Raw genomic sequence first — 14976 nt, 5'->3', positions numbered from 1 at the left:
CTCCCCTTCATACGTCACAGGTACAGCTCTTTTTATGTGATCTGCACACCTCCCCATGAACCTCCAAACCTTTGAGCAGCACATCAATTAATATGACCTACCTATCATAGGTATGAAATAATAGACTATTTCCAATCGGTTCTTTCTACACATGTGGATGTCACTATCAAAATGTATGGATCTCATTAAACAAATGACAGATGTCAGCAAATGAGCCTCGAAAAGCAGAAACAAAATAATAGTTTGTGTTATGAATGACAATGGGCAATAAAAACAAGCCATTACTACACAGTTCTGATTTCCTCTCTTGTGTTACATTTATGCTTAAGAACTGCTCGATCATTATTAGAAAGGAAAAATTATCAGCTATTAATGTCAAAAAGAGATCTATTTTTAATAACGGTGTTCCTGTAGCTCATGGGTTCGATTAATTTTATTTAGGCATTTGGCAGAAGCAAGTGACTTACATAGCGTTATCCTGTACATTTGACATAGGTATCTGCAATGCCCTGGTATCGAACCCACAACCTTGCGTTGTAAATGCAATGCTCTTACCGCTGAGCTACAGGAAAGATTTTCAGGAAACTTCCAGAGAATTTCAGGAAATTTCTAGAGAGCGCAAATTCTGATAAAATGTTTAGCCTTCGAAGCACTGGATGTTGCTTTGCATAAAAAGGGAAGTGTGTGAATGTAATTGTTTGAGTTGAGTGTGAGTTGTGCTGTCATAGAGAAATAGAATAGGTTTGATATCTTTATTGCAGTGATACGAACAAACCTGCATACTCATATTTGCACACTTTCAAGACATGCAAACAGATAAATGGTCCTCGTGATGGTTTCAGTGACTGGAAACAGGGCATCGGGTCAAACACTGGTTAGTTGTGTGCTGCTGTGAAAACACATTACAATTCTAGACCAGCTCGAGTCTGATATCTCTGGATGATTCATCCTGTCTAAGTGTTGTTTATAATTAAATTTCTGATTATATTAAGATAATTTCACAGTAGTACTTTACAATACTGGTTAGTGATAATGTGTTCTTCTGACTGATGAGAGCCTTTGTGTGCCCTTAAACATTACATTGTCTAAAGAATATCATAATGATCACAAAACATTTGTAATCATGCTTTAGTCCCGTTTAATGCTATAGCCTTTTGGTCCAATGTAATCAGTTCAACAACTTTTACAAATGACCTGAAAATCTTTCAAATAATAGTAAGTGTAATAAATGTGTTTTTGAATGGACTAATCTCGCCTGGACTGACCCAATCTCCTCCTTTTAATCAACGAGACAGTGGGAAGATAAACATGTCAATTCCTCACTGAGTAAGTGGCCTCTTTAACATAAGGCCTGAGGAAGTAAACAGGAAGCAGGCAGGTCTTTTGATGAAGACCTTTCACTGAGAATTTTCTAAATGATAATTTATAATGTGTAAAAGGTGAGACAAGGGACAACAATGTAGTAAATGATACAACCAGTATAAAATCAACTTTGTGAATGTAGTGTTTTCATACTCGTTTCATAACTCAACGTCAGTCATTTCATTGTCTGCTACACATTTCCAGAGTGAAAAGTGCATTTGGACAATTCCAGTATGGTTGTAACATTTTGCAGCAAACTCTCAGAGAATGCATTTTTACCAATATATTGAACCATCTGTTTATATTTTACTAACAGTCTAAACATCAGAAAAATGTCAGTTTTCTAAATATACATATAAAAGAAAATGAACGTGCAATTATGGATGTGACCGTTTTTTAATTTGTTGGATTTCTGTGAATTAAAATGCATAAACCAGAAGCAATAATACGCAAAAAGAGAAGGCATGTCTCGTTTTAGAACATAAAATAGGTACTATTTAAAATGTCATGGGTCCATTTACGAGGAATATGGACGGTTATGGATGTGACAATTCTAAAGGGGTCCTTTCCCAAATTCTGGAATTCTTGCTTTACAAATAAAAATGCATTAAAAACATTAAGACAGACCTCACATGGGTATTTAAACCACCAAACATTGACATCAGTGCTATGGGTTGAACCTTTTTTGCCCTGAAATTTCGTCTGGTTTCTAGGAGCCAGGTTATTTAGTGCTGTGGCACCCTTGTGAAATGATCTGCCTCAAAACATCCATTAAGCATCCTCAATTCTCTCCTTCAAAATCTCATTTGTTTTCTGAATATTACACCTGATCTGTGATTTTGTTTTTATTTCAAATTTTCTTTTTTGGATTGTTCTTATATTGACTTTGTAAAGCGACCTTGGGTTTTGGAAAGGCCCTATATAACTAATAATAATAACTATTATTATTTGTTTCCTGGTATGGTTGACATTTGCACGGAATTGCCTGTTTCGATGTGTTACGATAACAAGCGAATGAGAACAAGACAGGGAAAAAACTGGATCAGACATTCAGGTGAAGGTTAATTTGAGAACAAGTAAACCCAGAGGGCAGATCAAGTTATGCCAAGAGGGAAAAGCAAGATCATGGTTGACGTAAGGACAAAGCCTTGAGTTTAAACTCCAGCAGATTGTCAAACGTCAGCAATATTTAGCCTTCAACACACTGATAAAGTAGCTGCTCACATTGATACGGCCACGATTACCCTTTGTCTCTCCATGTCTCCCGTACACGAGCACTCTTCCTTCTTGGTGATAAGAGGGCTGTAGAAAGCGTTGAGATTTGCAGAGATATGAGGTTAATAAATACCCAGAGCTTTTAGCTCTGCTTGCTGCCCAATGGCTGGAAAAAAATGTTAGCAATAACAGTATTAACTAACAAACCTGCTGAAAAAACCTCAGGAGGACACATTTTCTTCATCTTAAATTCAGAGGATATACTGCACTAAAACAATTTACAATTTACAGCAAATACAGTATAAGCAATCTCCCAGCAGCAACACATTTCTCATAACCCGACGGTATGACATTTCTTTCTCAATGCCTTATTTCACATTAGTAAATCACCATATAAATGAAACCCATTTAAATAAGCAATACAGTGTTTAGGCTATATGACAAATAGCAAAGTCATGTTTTGTTTCTGACCTTTAACAGATTGCACTGCTATGATTGGGTAGAAACAGAGCAACAGCCTTTTTTATGTTGTTGACCTCATGGAACGTACGCCTGTGCTGTTGTGTCATGCTCCACCACACGTACTAGAATTGGTAAGGCACATGGGCATCTTGTTTACCACAACACATAGAATGACTTCTCGTAGTACTGGACAATGTGGTTGAAGATCCTAGGTGTGGGGAGGGAGCGATGGATGGAGGGAACAGAGAAAATGAAAAACATGACAGATGTTTTAATAACACATTTGCACCCACATGTGTGTGCCTGTAGGCCTGTACGTCTATCTGATGCACATGAATATGCACACATATATAGTTTATTTTCATTTATAGCGTGAAAAAAGATAAATGTTCCATTTATTAATGGGAAAAAATGTGTTTTTTATTGCGAATGAAAAAGAAATAAAACAACAACGTGCGAGTAAAAGAGGGGGTTACGAATAAAGGGTGAATAGAGGCATGTAGTGAGGGGGCGTGTGTCTGTTTCTAGGAAGTGCAACCTGATATGTCTGTTTACCATACACGAGAGCACATGTGCTCCAAGGATAATATGTCCAAGAACATTGATATTGACCAAATAACTGTAATGAACAAAATAATACAAGATTCATTAAAATGTGCTTGTTTTTGACTGCTGTCAGTTAATTTAGCTTACTGTGTTGTTTATTATGTGAGCACACGTGTCTACCATCTTAAAGAAATTATGCAATATAGCACTAAAAGTGGTTCTTGGCTCGTGATCACAGGGGGACTACTTTTAGTGCTATAGAACCATGTTTTGGTACTTCAGTGGTTCTTCAACCATACAGGGGCTTAACAGGTTCTGCATACGAAAAACAATGCTATACACTGTATAGCACCTCGGCCACCCCAAATAACCTCTGAATAACCACTAAAGCACCAAGATATGGTGCTATTTAGCACTAAAAGTGGTTCCCCTATGATTACAAGCAAAGAACCACTTTATGTGGTATACAGCACCAGTAATATAGTAGGCCTATATTATGTGTGAGTGAACAAATTCTATTAATCCTGTTTGTGATTATTTTAAACTGTATTTGTGCAATCCTACATCCCCAATATTGTGTCTTTGTGATTTGTTAAGGCTTTTTATCAAAGTTGGGAATTTCAGTGATCAATCAAAGTGGTTTGGGATAGTTGTTTTCATCATCAACACAATAGCAAAGTGCTAATACATATAACCATTATGAGTAAACTAATCATCCACTTGCATCATGTGCTAACAGGCTGTTAAACAGGCTATTCAAAGCTTTGACTGATATTTCATAGGCATGATGGATCCATGTTCTCATTCTGTTTACGCCAAATTCTTACCATCTGAATGTCTCAACAGAAATCGAGACTCATCAGACCAGGCAACATTTTTCCAGTCTTCAACTGTCCAATTTTGGTGAGCTCGTGCAAATTGTAGCCTCTTTTTCCTATTTGTAGTGGATATGAGTGGTACCCGGTGGGGTCTTCTGCTGTTGTAGTCCATCCGCCTCAAGGTTGTGCGTGTTGTGGCTTCACAAATGCGTTGCTGCATACCTCGGTTGTAACGAGTGGATATTTCAGTTAAAGTTGCTCTTCTATCAGCTTGAATCAGCCGGCCCATTCTCCTCTAACCTCTAGCATGACCAGGACCACACCCCTACATGCATTGAAGCAACTGCCATGTGATTGGTTGATTAGATAATTGCATAAATGAGAAATTGAACAGGTGTTCCTAATAATCCTTGTGTGTATGTGATAGTGGTCTGCCATTGAGAAAATTGTATTTCTTTTACCTCTTTCTATAGCTAACAGAAAGACGTCAGAGGCTCACAAAATGGGTGGTGGACCACCACCACCACCTCTGACTGAGGCAGAGCAACTGACTTGGAGTCAAAACAAGGAGCGACCAGTGGCAGAAGGCATCTCAGGAGGGAGCTCTTCTGAGAACCATCTCTCGACATAAAGCTGCGTAAAATAGATGTGCCTCGATATCAATCGGCTTTCTAATGAAAGGACACCCCGTGTTCTTAAATGAAGTCAAAAAAGTGTGAATTATAGAAAAACGCCAACCAGCTCCTTCTCTTTAAAGGGCGTAATGCAAATTAACTTGGTTTTAACAGAAACTGCAAGGCAACGACATCACAGCTCATGTCCAATAGCTGTTCAGCAGGAGGGTGGAGATACGCAGAAACTCAGGGTTTGTTTCATCAAAACCTGCTACAGAGTAGGTTATGTTCCAGAGGTTTAGTTTTGGCTTTTATTGGAACCGAAAATCCTGAGTTTCCATTTTCTGGGGTTAACAACGTTTTCTGGAATACACATGGTTGTACGTGCTCACTCAATGGATTCAGGGACAAATTCCTCCAGTTAAGTGGCCTGACATATACACCTACTGGACAGAGAAACCAAGCATTTATAGTAGAGATAAACTGAGAGCGTATACATCTGTAGATGCCTGCGTGTACTAACAGTAGCTAACTGAAGCAAATACATTTACTTGGACACAAACTTGACACATAACATGAGCCTTCTGACTGTTTCCTCACCCTTTATACCAATGCACTTGTGACAACAAAAGAAGAGATGACAAACAGTTTCCTTTATGTTTACATTCTGGCTAGTGGTTAGTTAACTGCTAGTTAAAACTAACAAAGTTAGCTAGCACACCCTATGCGTTCAAAAGTTAACGCTAAGTGAAAAATAACCTTGAAATTGAACACCGGAAGTGGTCGTCTAAGAAGTGTATCGATTTTCTGGTTATGTTTATTACAAAAGGCTGCAATCGCTTATTTGACAAAATGCCTCTTTTAATGAGTGTTCTCAAAATAATTTCAAAATCCAGACATTTCCTGTGAACAGATTTTTACAAACTCATCCGATTTTTGAATTTTTTTATCCGATCTGGCCGATAAAACTGTGGCTGGTAAACATGATTATTTCACCACACTGTGTCAGTCAGCGCTCCAAATTAGTGATCAATGTGCTGCAGTATGAGGAATAAGATAATAATGTCCATTTATTTGTTTTAGATATGTATTTAGATAACACCTATTGACCCAGTTTCACAGAAAAGGCTTGAGTGGACTAAAATGAATATTTGAGCTGTCTTAAATGAAAATAACATGCCCTGAAATATCAGCACCATTTTTTGTCTGTTTTGTCTGAACACCAGTAATGTTTTTTCGAATGCAATTTTTTTTTGTTGAAAAAAGGAACTTAAATATACTGATTTATCTTAGGCCTAGTCCTGGCTTAAGTTAAGCCTTGTCTTTGAAACCGGGCCATTGTGTGTGACTTTTCATTGATAGTCGTTTTACAGCATGTAACTCACAAATACACCAAACTTCATTTATATTCAATGTAGTCGATCTCGTTACTCTTTTAAGATTAAGTGTTTAATATCATTACGATTCTTTAAGGCAGTTAAACCATGCATTCGGCTATTTTGAGGACTGGAATAACAACGTATGTAAGCCATACTGCTCTTACGAAAATGCAATCTCTATAAAATACCTACCCATGGTTTTACTACATATGTTCACTATAATTAAACCATGTGTAATTTCAATAATTGGTGTTTTTCAGTCATATTCGTTTCAAATCAAATATGACCTGTAGGAGAAAACATAATTTTTAACAGTGTACCTTGGCCACCTTTCTTCCATGTGGATCTATTTTCTGTTTTCAAGTCTGTGCAAACTATAACAACTGTTCAACATGAACAAGCAACATTTACAACACATGAAGAAGACTTTTCTGCCCACTACACCAAATAATTGTTTGACAATACTTCAAGAGTGTCAGAGTTATAAGCAACTTATGCGTATGTTGCCGTTTCGTTGGTACTAACGTTTGCAACTAAATGCATATTATCATCAGCAGAGGGCGCCCAAATATAACCTATCGTTTTTCCTCATGGACAATCCCATTACTTTATACGAAACAGTATTTTTTATGATTTGAGGTTCGGTACCATTCCATCAACAATTCTTAAATATTTTTCCATGAAAAATGCTTAAAGATATAGACAGCTACTAAAATAATGCAATAAACGTTAACCCACATACAACACATTTGTGTAGCCTGCCTAAACACATAATATTACAACTTTTTAAATAATCTATTTTACCTATTATAATATATATTCAATATATTTGCTATGTGTCACTGGGAATAGTTTACTTCTAAATTTAAGGCGATGTGCATTTGATACTTAAACTATTCAGTACTTTAGTATATTTAATCTTTGTCCTCTTTTGTGGACATTTTGTCCTTTATCATTTTATTGGGATTTTAATATTTTACCCTCATTACACAGAATATTAAACTCAGACCTCTAAAGACAAAATGTCTGCCTGGTTTATCAGGAGAAGGGGAAAATAATTGACACATTAATTGTATTAAACTGAAGGAAAAAACACACACAAGTCATCCCATTTTACCTTGCCATTTTTTTAAACTGTAGGTGAAGAGAAATTGTTTAGATCTACATCTTTTTGGTCAATATAATTGTTTCAATCAATTTATTGGGGAATGTTTAAATTCAAACTTTATTGACATTAGTTTAAACATTGACAGTATATCAAATCGATATAATCCATCACAGATGTATGACAACAGACAATATATTAATTTATCATTGTGTTCTATAATTTATTTAATTGATTTCTTTAAATGTGTATTTATAATGTTCATTAAAGTGATCTAATATTGCATCATGACAGAGAATCAGTGGTAATATCATCACATTACGTTGACCTCTAGTTAAGCAACAAATAAGGCTTAGCCTGACAGCTACCAGGCTAATTTACCAGCATAAGCTGCCATAGTAACTGAGTTCGAACTGACCAAATCGACTGACAATAAGTCTGACTTGCCCAAATAAGCCTGGTTTATTTTGTAATCTTGTTTTATGGGTCAGCCCTCAGATGTTCGAGCTGAAAGATGGAGGTGGCAACCCAACAAGTCCTCACTACAAAACTGATTAGCTACTAGAATATGAATTAGATTTTTAAACCTATAATCTACTAATCTATTTTATTTTTATTTAGCCTAGTTGTGGAAGCACTGTCGAGCTTGTAGAGATTTTGCAGGTTTTGTCAGAGGGGAACTGGTTTTCATGCACTGTGCGCAGTGTGAGCATGAGCATTTGTGGTTGCATGTGTAAGTGTGTGTCATATATTTCTTCTTTCTTCTTTTTTGCGTGGTATGTGAAATGGGGTTGTATTAATTCATTTGTTCTTCTTACTTTCTTTTTTATAAATGTAATGTTCTGCTTATAGTCATTATGTTTCATGTGCATCTGCTTTGTAACATTCAAAAATGTGAAAAGCGCTACTCTTCATTTGAGTTGAGAGTTGAACAGTTGCTCAGATTTCTTCCACTGAGCGGTTTTATGAACATAAGTGTCCAGCGCTCGAACTAATTAACAAGTTAAGTTTTTCCTGGACTGAGCAACTAAATGGGGGACCACAGAAAGGCTGAAGAACAGGGCCTCGGGGTACTGTTAAAAGCCTTACGCACATAACCCGGCCAAGGATACAGGAAGGCATTAGCATCCCGGAGCAAACTTGAGGCACATAGGGGAGAGTGACAGGGCATGAAGGTCCCCTACTCTCTTATGGGATGTGATCCCCAGAAGAAAACACAGGTCAAACAGCTTATCAGTTGTGGAGTGGAGCCCTCAAAAGACCCTTCAGCACCACTGACAGATCCCGAGACGACACCCTAGTGCGACTCATTGGTCTCAAGCGTTGGGCTTGTGATCAGAAGGTTGCTGGTTCAAATCTCAGTGCCAGCAGGCCATGACTGAAGTGCCCTTGAGCAAGACACCTTACCCCTGATTGCTCTGCAGTAATGTGTCACTGTAAAAAACTACTTGTAAGTCGCTTTGGATAAAAGCGTCTGCCAAATGAATAAATGTAAGAACCTCAGCACTATGTCAATGAAGCAGTTTACCGAGCTGAACACCAAGAGATGAAAACTTTCCACTTGATGGCATCCAGATTCCTTGTGAGGGTAGCTCTGGAGTTTAGTATAGTCTCCACAACCTCAGCTAAGAGGTCTGATTCAACTAGGCTGGCCCTTTCGGAGGCCAAAAACCCGTAGTTTCCACAGTTCTGGGTTAAGGTAAAACACATTGTGGCGAGCAGGGCGGGACGAGAGCCGCGAGGGAAAGGCGCGAGGACGCGCACGTGAGTGATAACGAGTGTCAGCTGTGCGTGCACCGGTATCACATCTTTAAGGGAGGAGCTTCGGGAGCATAAAAAGTCGAGACGAGTGTATGATGAGAGAGGACCAGGCCTGGAGTTTATGTTAAACACATTGACAGTACAACACAGAGCGCTTTGCTGAGGCATCAAAGCTAAAAATGCCAGTTTTGGACTCCCTTTCATACTTCCTGGTCCAATACATCATCCCACCTTTGATGTATCATTTCATGATTAGATGTTTTTGACACGCAGTCACACAGAGGCGTTCACCAAAGGGTAACCATGCCAACGCAGGTGGAGGGCTCTTTAGAGGGAACCTACCATTCATCATTTCTATTTTTAAACCACTCACTTTGTTACTTTTGCCTTCTCACTTAACAGTCGCAGCACTGGAGTTCGCGCTTGATTTCTGTTAGCGAGCGCCTGCCCACAGTAAAATTCCATCTTTTTCCATTTGATTGGCTAAAAGTTCTGTCTTCTTCAGTTTTATGAACTGAAATTTATCTTGGTCTCTGTAATTTGATTGGATGGAATTCCATAAACCCTGTTCGATTGGTCAACCTTTTGACTTTAGATAGTGCTAATCTTACCAGCAGCATTTTTGTTGTATCTCCGAGGTAGGGGTTGATCAATCTGAGAGTTCAGAGGTCCCATGTCTGACTTTGAGTGCCATTCCGGGTTTGAGATGGAAATATACAAAATCAAATTTGTCTGGAATGCAGCATATATGCTCCCTCCCTGTAGTGTGATGTTATCACTATTAATTATCATACAATTACACCTTGACTTGGAGAGACAAATAACTAGCAACATGTAAGAAATGTCAGTATGCAAGAAAAAGAGAAGGTACGCTAAATATTTTAACAGAGAAGTGCGCAAAGGCTCATTACAGGCACTTGGTGTGAAGAGACATTTACCCTACAAGATGAGACACAAGATTAGTTTCACGGGAACTTTAATACTAATTTCACCATCAAACTCCATCATGAGACTGCTTTTCATTCTGAAAAGAATCTTTTCACATCCCTAACAGACATGACTTCATTTGGGAAAATTATTCAGTGTTACAATCAGTAAATACTAACAGCATGTTATATCTGTGTTATATTTTGTATACAGTGCGGCTCAAGCTCATAAAGCATGTGTCACACCCGGAATACGAACCCAGAGTGTGTTGCTGGAAAACCCAAGATTCTAAACACTGTTCTATGGGGCTGTGTGGACCCAACAGGCAGATAACCACAAGAGGCAGGTTAGAAGGAAAACAGATGATCTTTACTTAATATAAAGAGAGGTTGATCAAAAGCTCTAAGCAAAGATTTGTCCAGTTAGATAAAAAACAGGACAACACAAAACCATAGGCTAGGCCAGATAACTTCAAGACTGAGCAAAGATACAAGCAAATGGATGTCTTTAAATATACACTTACTAACTATAAGGTAATTAACTTAACAATAATGATCAGTTAATTAGGCAGAAGCTGTGGAAGGTCTTGTACTCTCAGTCTTCCTCTACTGGACAAACTGTGGTGTGACAATGTGCTGGTTGTGCTCTGTTTGCAACAGTAAAGGTATCGCCCTACACAATCACGTTCGGACACACAGGCTCACCAAGAGCCTCATTAGAAGCTTTTTCAATATGTGCAGTTACAATTGTCTGTTTAATTAAAGCATGAAATGTAGACCTAGGCTATACTCAGGCTTGCTTTATATGATATAGATGCATAGATGCTGCCTTCATGTGCTCTTAGAAATTTGATAATTCCCACTTTTGAAAAAAATGGAGGATGCTTGTTCTTACTTGAGTGTATCTTGGAAAAATTGGTTATAGTTTTCAACCATACCTTCTACTGTACAGTTGTACTGCATATAGATAAGGGCTGGTTAATCATGCACTGTAAGGAATGCGTTGCAAATAATTGTTAAGTTGAAATAATATAGGTTAGCTCCTGCTCTGATGTTGAACTGTTTCCATTATTTGTTTACTGTCTTTTTAAGCTTCACAACACCGTAAGAGCAAGAACAGATGCATAAACAATACTGGAATATGTAATTGATTATTTACTCCTGGTTTCCAAAATCCCCTCAAACTGATGTTCAGTTTTCTTGCAACAATCAGCAATCAGGAGTTTTTTAAGGTGGTGCTCCTTCAGAATTATGCCTGGATGCTTATTTGAATCAGGAACAGGGTTGTTGAACTCGGTTTGCAACAAATGTGTGGAAGTGCCAGGCTTCATTGCTAATGTACCCCAATACCACCTTTACATTAGTGTTAGGGTGTCACTAACTGAACCGAAATTGTGAACCCCCTCTTAAATTACTGAACACAGAGCCAGCCCTCCCTATAAGGGAACTAAGCGGCTGCTTAGGGCCTCGCTGCCACCAGGGGACCCCAGAGCACATGAAATTACAGCTTTTTTGTTATATATTCATGACACACACATTCATTTTCTCGTGTAGGACATTGTGTCAAAATGTGTGAAATTACTGATTAAACACAACATTGCTATAGTGGTGGCCAATCAAATGAAAGGAGGAGGAGTTTCTGGTCAGAAAACCAAGCAGTGACCAATCAAATCAAAGAAGACTGAGCTACTGTCACGTCTTCAGCTGTTCAGCAAGAAGCTTCGGTTTTAAAGTTGAGATTGCTCCGCAACACACAACATACGGTAATTGAAAACATTAAATATTTGACTACTTTTTAGTGTTTTCCGATAGAATTGCAAACAAAATTATAACTATCTGTTAATTCAGAGTTTTTTTGGGATAAGGTTAAGAATAATTGTGAGCATATTGTTAATTAATTTAATGGTTATCAATACACTAAATAAAAAAAAATTTAATTATCAAATGCTTTGACAATCACAATACACTTTTAATGCAATGTTAATGTGATTTTGCCATTATGACATTCCAGCATCCCACAATTACAACTAATAGAATCGGGTGTGTAAGGTTTAAAGTGTGTGTGCAAATAATTAAGCATTGACAATAGCTGATTGTATTGGTGGCACAGGGGGACCCTCAAAGAAATTCTGCTTAGGGCCCTGTAAAGGCTTGTGCCAGCCTTGACCGAACATATTATTTACCATGACGTGACCAAGTGGCAACCTTCACATCTCTTGCGTGTAACCAAAACGGAAGTGAATTAAATTGCCACTAGAGACTGGCTCCAAAACAGAGCAGAATATCACTGAGCCCTATGTTAAAATGCCCAACTTTACAGGAGAAAAAAACATATTTACAGCCTGGTACAAATTTTGTTTTTGTCTATACAGCTAATTTTGTTATAAGTCATCCATTTAGAATATAATAAGCCTTCAAATCCTGCATAATAAAGAGCGTGGTCACTCGATTGGTGGTTTCAGCAACCATGCAACTCAGCTGCAATAACGTCCTGCCTCTTTACACAATTCCGATTACCCAGGAGTGACGCGTGGTGGCACGCTGCTAAGATGGCTACGACTGGCTCCGCCCACTTAGGCTTCAAAAAGTCTTCCCAGAAACCAGTGACGTCATGGACACTATGTCCATGTTTTATACAGTCTATGGACGCAACGTGTCTTCAACATGAAAACATCTTGGTTCCCATAACGGTACGTGTATTCCACAGATGTGCAGCGCTGCTTCCTTAACTGATGAACACATAATTTCCCCGACTGTACGTGGACATGTTACATAAAGGACATACTGAGAACATTCCTGCAGGTGAAATTGAAGAAAGGCAAGGACGAACTTGATACATACCACACACCGAGATGTACAGACAAAAGCACAAACTTCGAGTTGTTTTTGATTGTGCAAAACAGTTTTTTGTGTGAACAGTTCCCTTATTGGTAAGATGACATGGTTTAGACAGAGCCTGTAGCCTTCGCAGCCGATGTGAAAGGCATGTTTCATCAAGTCTGAGTTCCAGTTCAAGATTAAAATCTTCTGAGATTTCTTTGGTGGCCAAAAGGAAACACTTTGGAGCTGGAGGAACACAGGATGTCTGTGCACCTTTTTGGTACCACGTCATTACCAAGTTATGCAATTTTTGCACCACAGAGGTGATTACAGGACAACAGCACACGATACAAACCAGAGAAAATCCAAACAGTTATGAGAAACTTCTATGTGGATGACTGTTTGAAGTCTGCAGCAACTGACCAACAAGCCGTTGCTCTGATACATGGTGATTCTCAACCGGTGGGCCAGGGGCCTTTCGTGGGCCTCGCAGCGTCATCTGGTGGGTCGTATAGGTAGTGGTACCGGCAAATTAATTTGTATTTATTTTAAAATTTACACATTTTGTTGTTTTGTAATGATCAATAAGTCTTGTGAATTTACATGTTAAAGAAACCCTAAAGTCGAGTTAAGATGCGGAAGGTTTTGCCACAGTTGTGGACAGACTGATCTGAATAGGAAAGCCAAGTTAGGTTTAAACAGTTTGTTTCAAATGGAATTGTTCAGGACGGTAATACGCCAATGACATAAGTTGTCACTGCAACATGGTTTTTTATTTAATATTTAACTTTAATCATTTAAGTTCTCATTATTTACTGATGTTTATTTAAATGTTTTATATGCTTTAGGTTGTCATTTCACTGATGGATGTGAGAATTGTATCAGATATCATATTTCAATTTCAAGTATTTAACCATTTCAAGTATTTAAATAGGGTCCATATGTCTCTCCCACTCGTCATGTGGTTGCTACACGCAAATACAATAATATCAATATGGGGGTCAGTTGGGGTCAGTTGTGGCCTAATGGTTAGAGCGTTGGGCTTGTGATCAGAAGGTTGCTGGTTCTAATCTCAGTGCCAGCAGGTCATGACTGAAGGGCCCTTGAGCAAGGCACCTTACCCCTGATTGCTCTGCAGTAATGTGCCACTGTATAAAAAAAAAAAACTACTTGTAAGTCGCTTTGGATAAAAGCGTCTGCCAAATGAATAAATGTAAATGTAAATGTATTTACAATTAATATATATTTCCCAAACCACTGTTGATTTGTCCATTAAAACCATCACAGCCGTCGGCAGAATACATTAAGTTTGGTTTTATAATGGCAGGTACTGAGACTATGACGAAGACACAGTGTGTTTTATGTGGAGAAATCTTGTCGAACGATGCACTAAAACCATAAAATTTACAGAGATATTTGAACACAGAACACCAAGCTGCAGCGACGTGCACAGGGGGGTTGCTCAGGTTGCCCGGGCAACTGCCCATATGCCCTCCTCGACTCACGTTGCCCTTCCGAGGTGGAAAATAAATAAATTATACAATGGATGCAGAATTTCACATACGTCTAGATAAAAAAAAACGCGAAAAGCCTCATTCACTTCCGTATTCGGGCAACTAAAGTAAAAGTCAGAAGGGGAAGGGCAAACTCTGTTTACGTGGGTGCAGCGCTGCGACCGGCACCTGAGCTGGGCCTGCATGAGTGGCCCTCGAAGGAGATTGTCGCGGTTATCGGGTGATACGACTCAACGTTATCTAGGTTGGCCATACTTCTGGATTTCGTCCGGACAGTCCCCCCCTGTCCGGCGTCCGGGGCAGCCTCAAACCAGATACTCATTTGTACTCGTTTTTGGAGTTGTGCTGTATCGGCCTAAACAAAACCCGCTTTAGAACATTTATTGGGACGCAGCAGCGAGCATAGCGTCTGACGCCGTAAGATCTCCGGTCAAACAAATGAGAGGCTGAAAGA

Source organism: Barbatula barbatula (assembly GCF_947034865.1).
Source record: "Barbatula barbatula genome assembly, chromosome: 1".
Lineage (NCBI taxonomy): Eukaryota > Metazoa > Chordata > Actinopteri > Cypriniformes > Nemacheilidae > Barbatula > Barbatula barbatula.
This window is presented reverse-complemented; position numbering follows the sequence as displayed.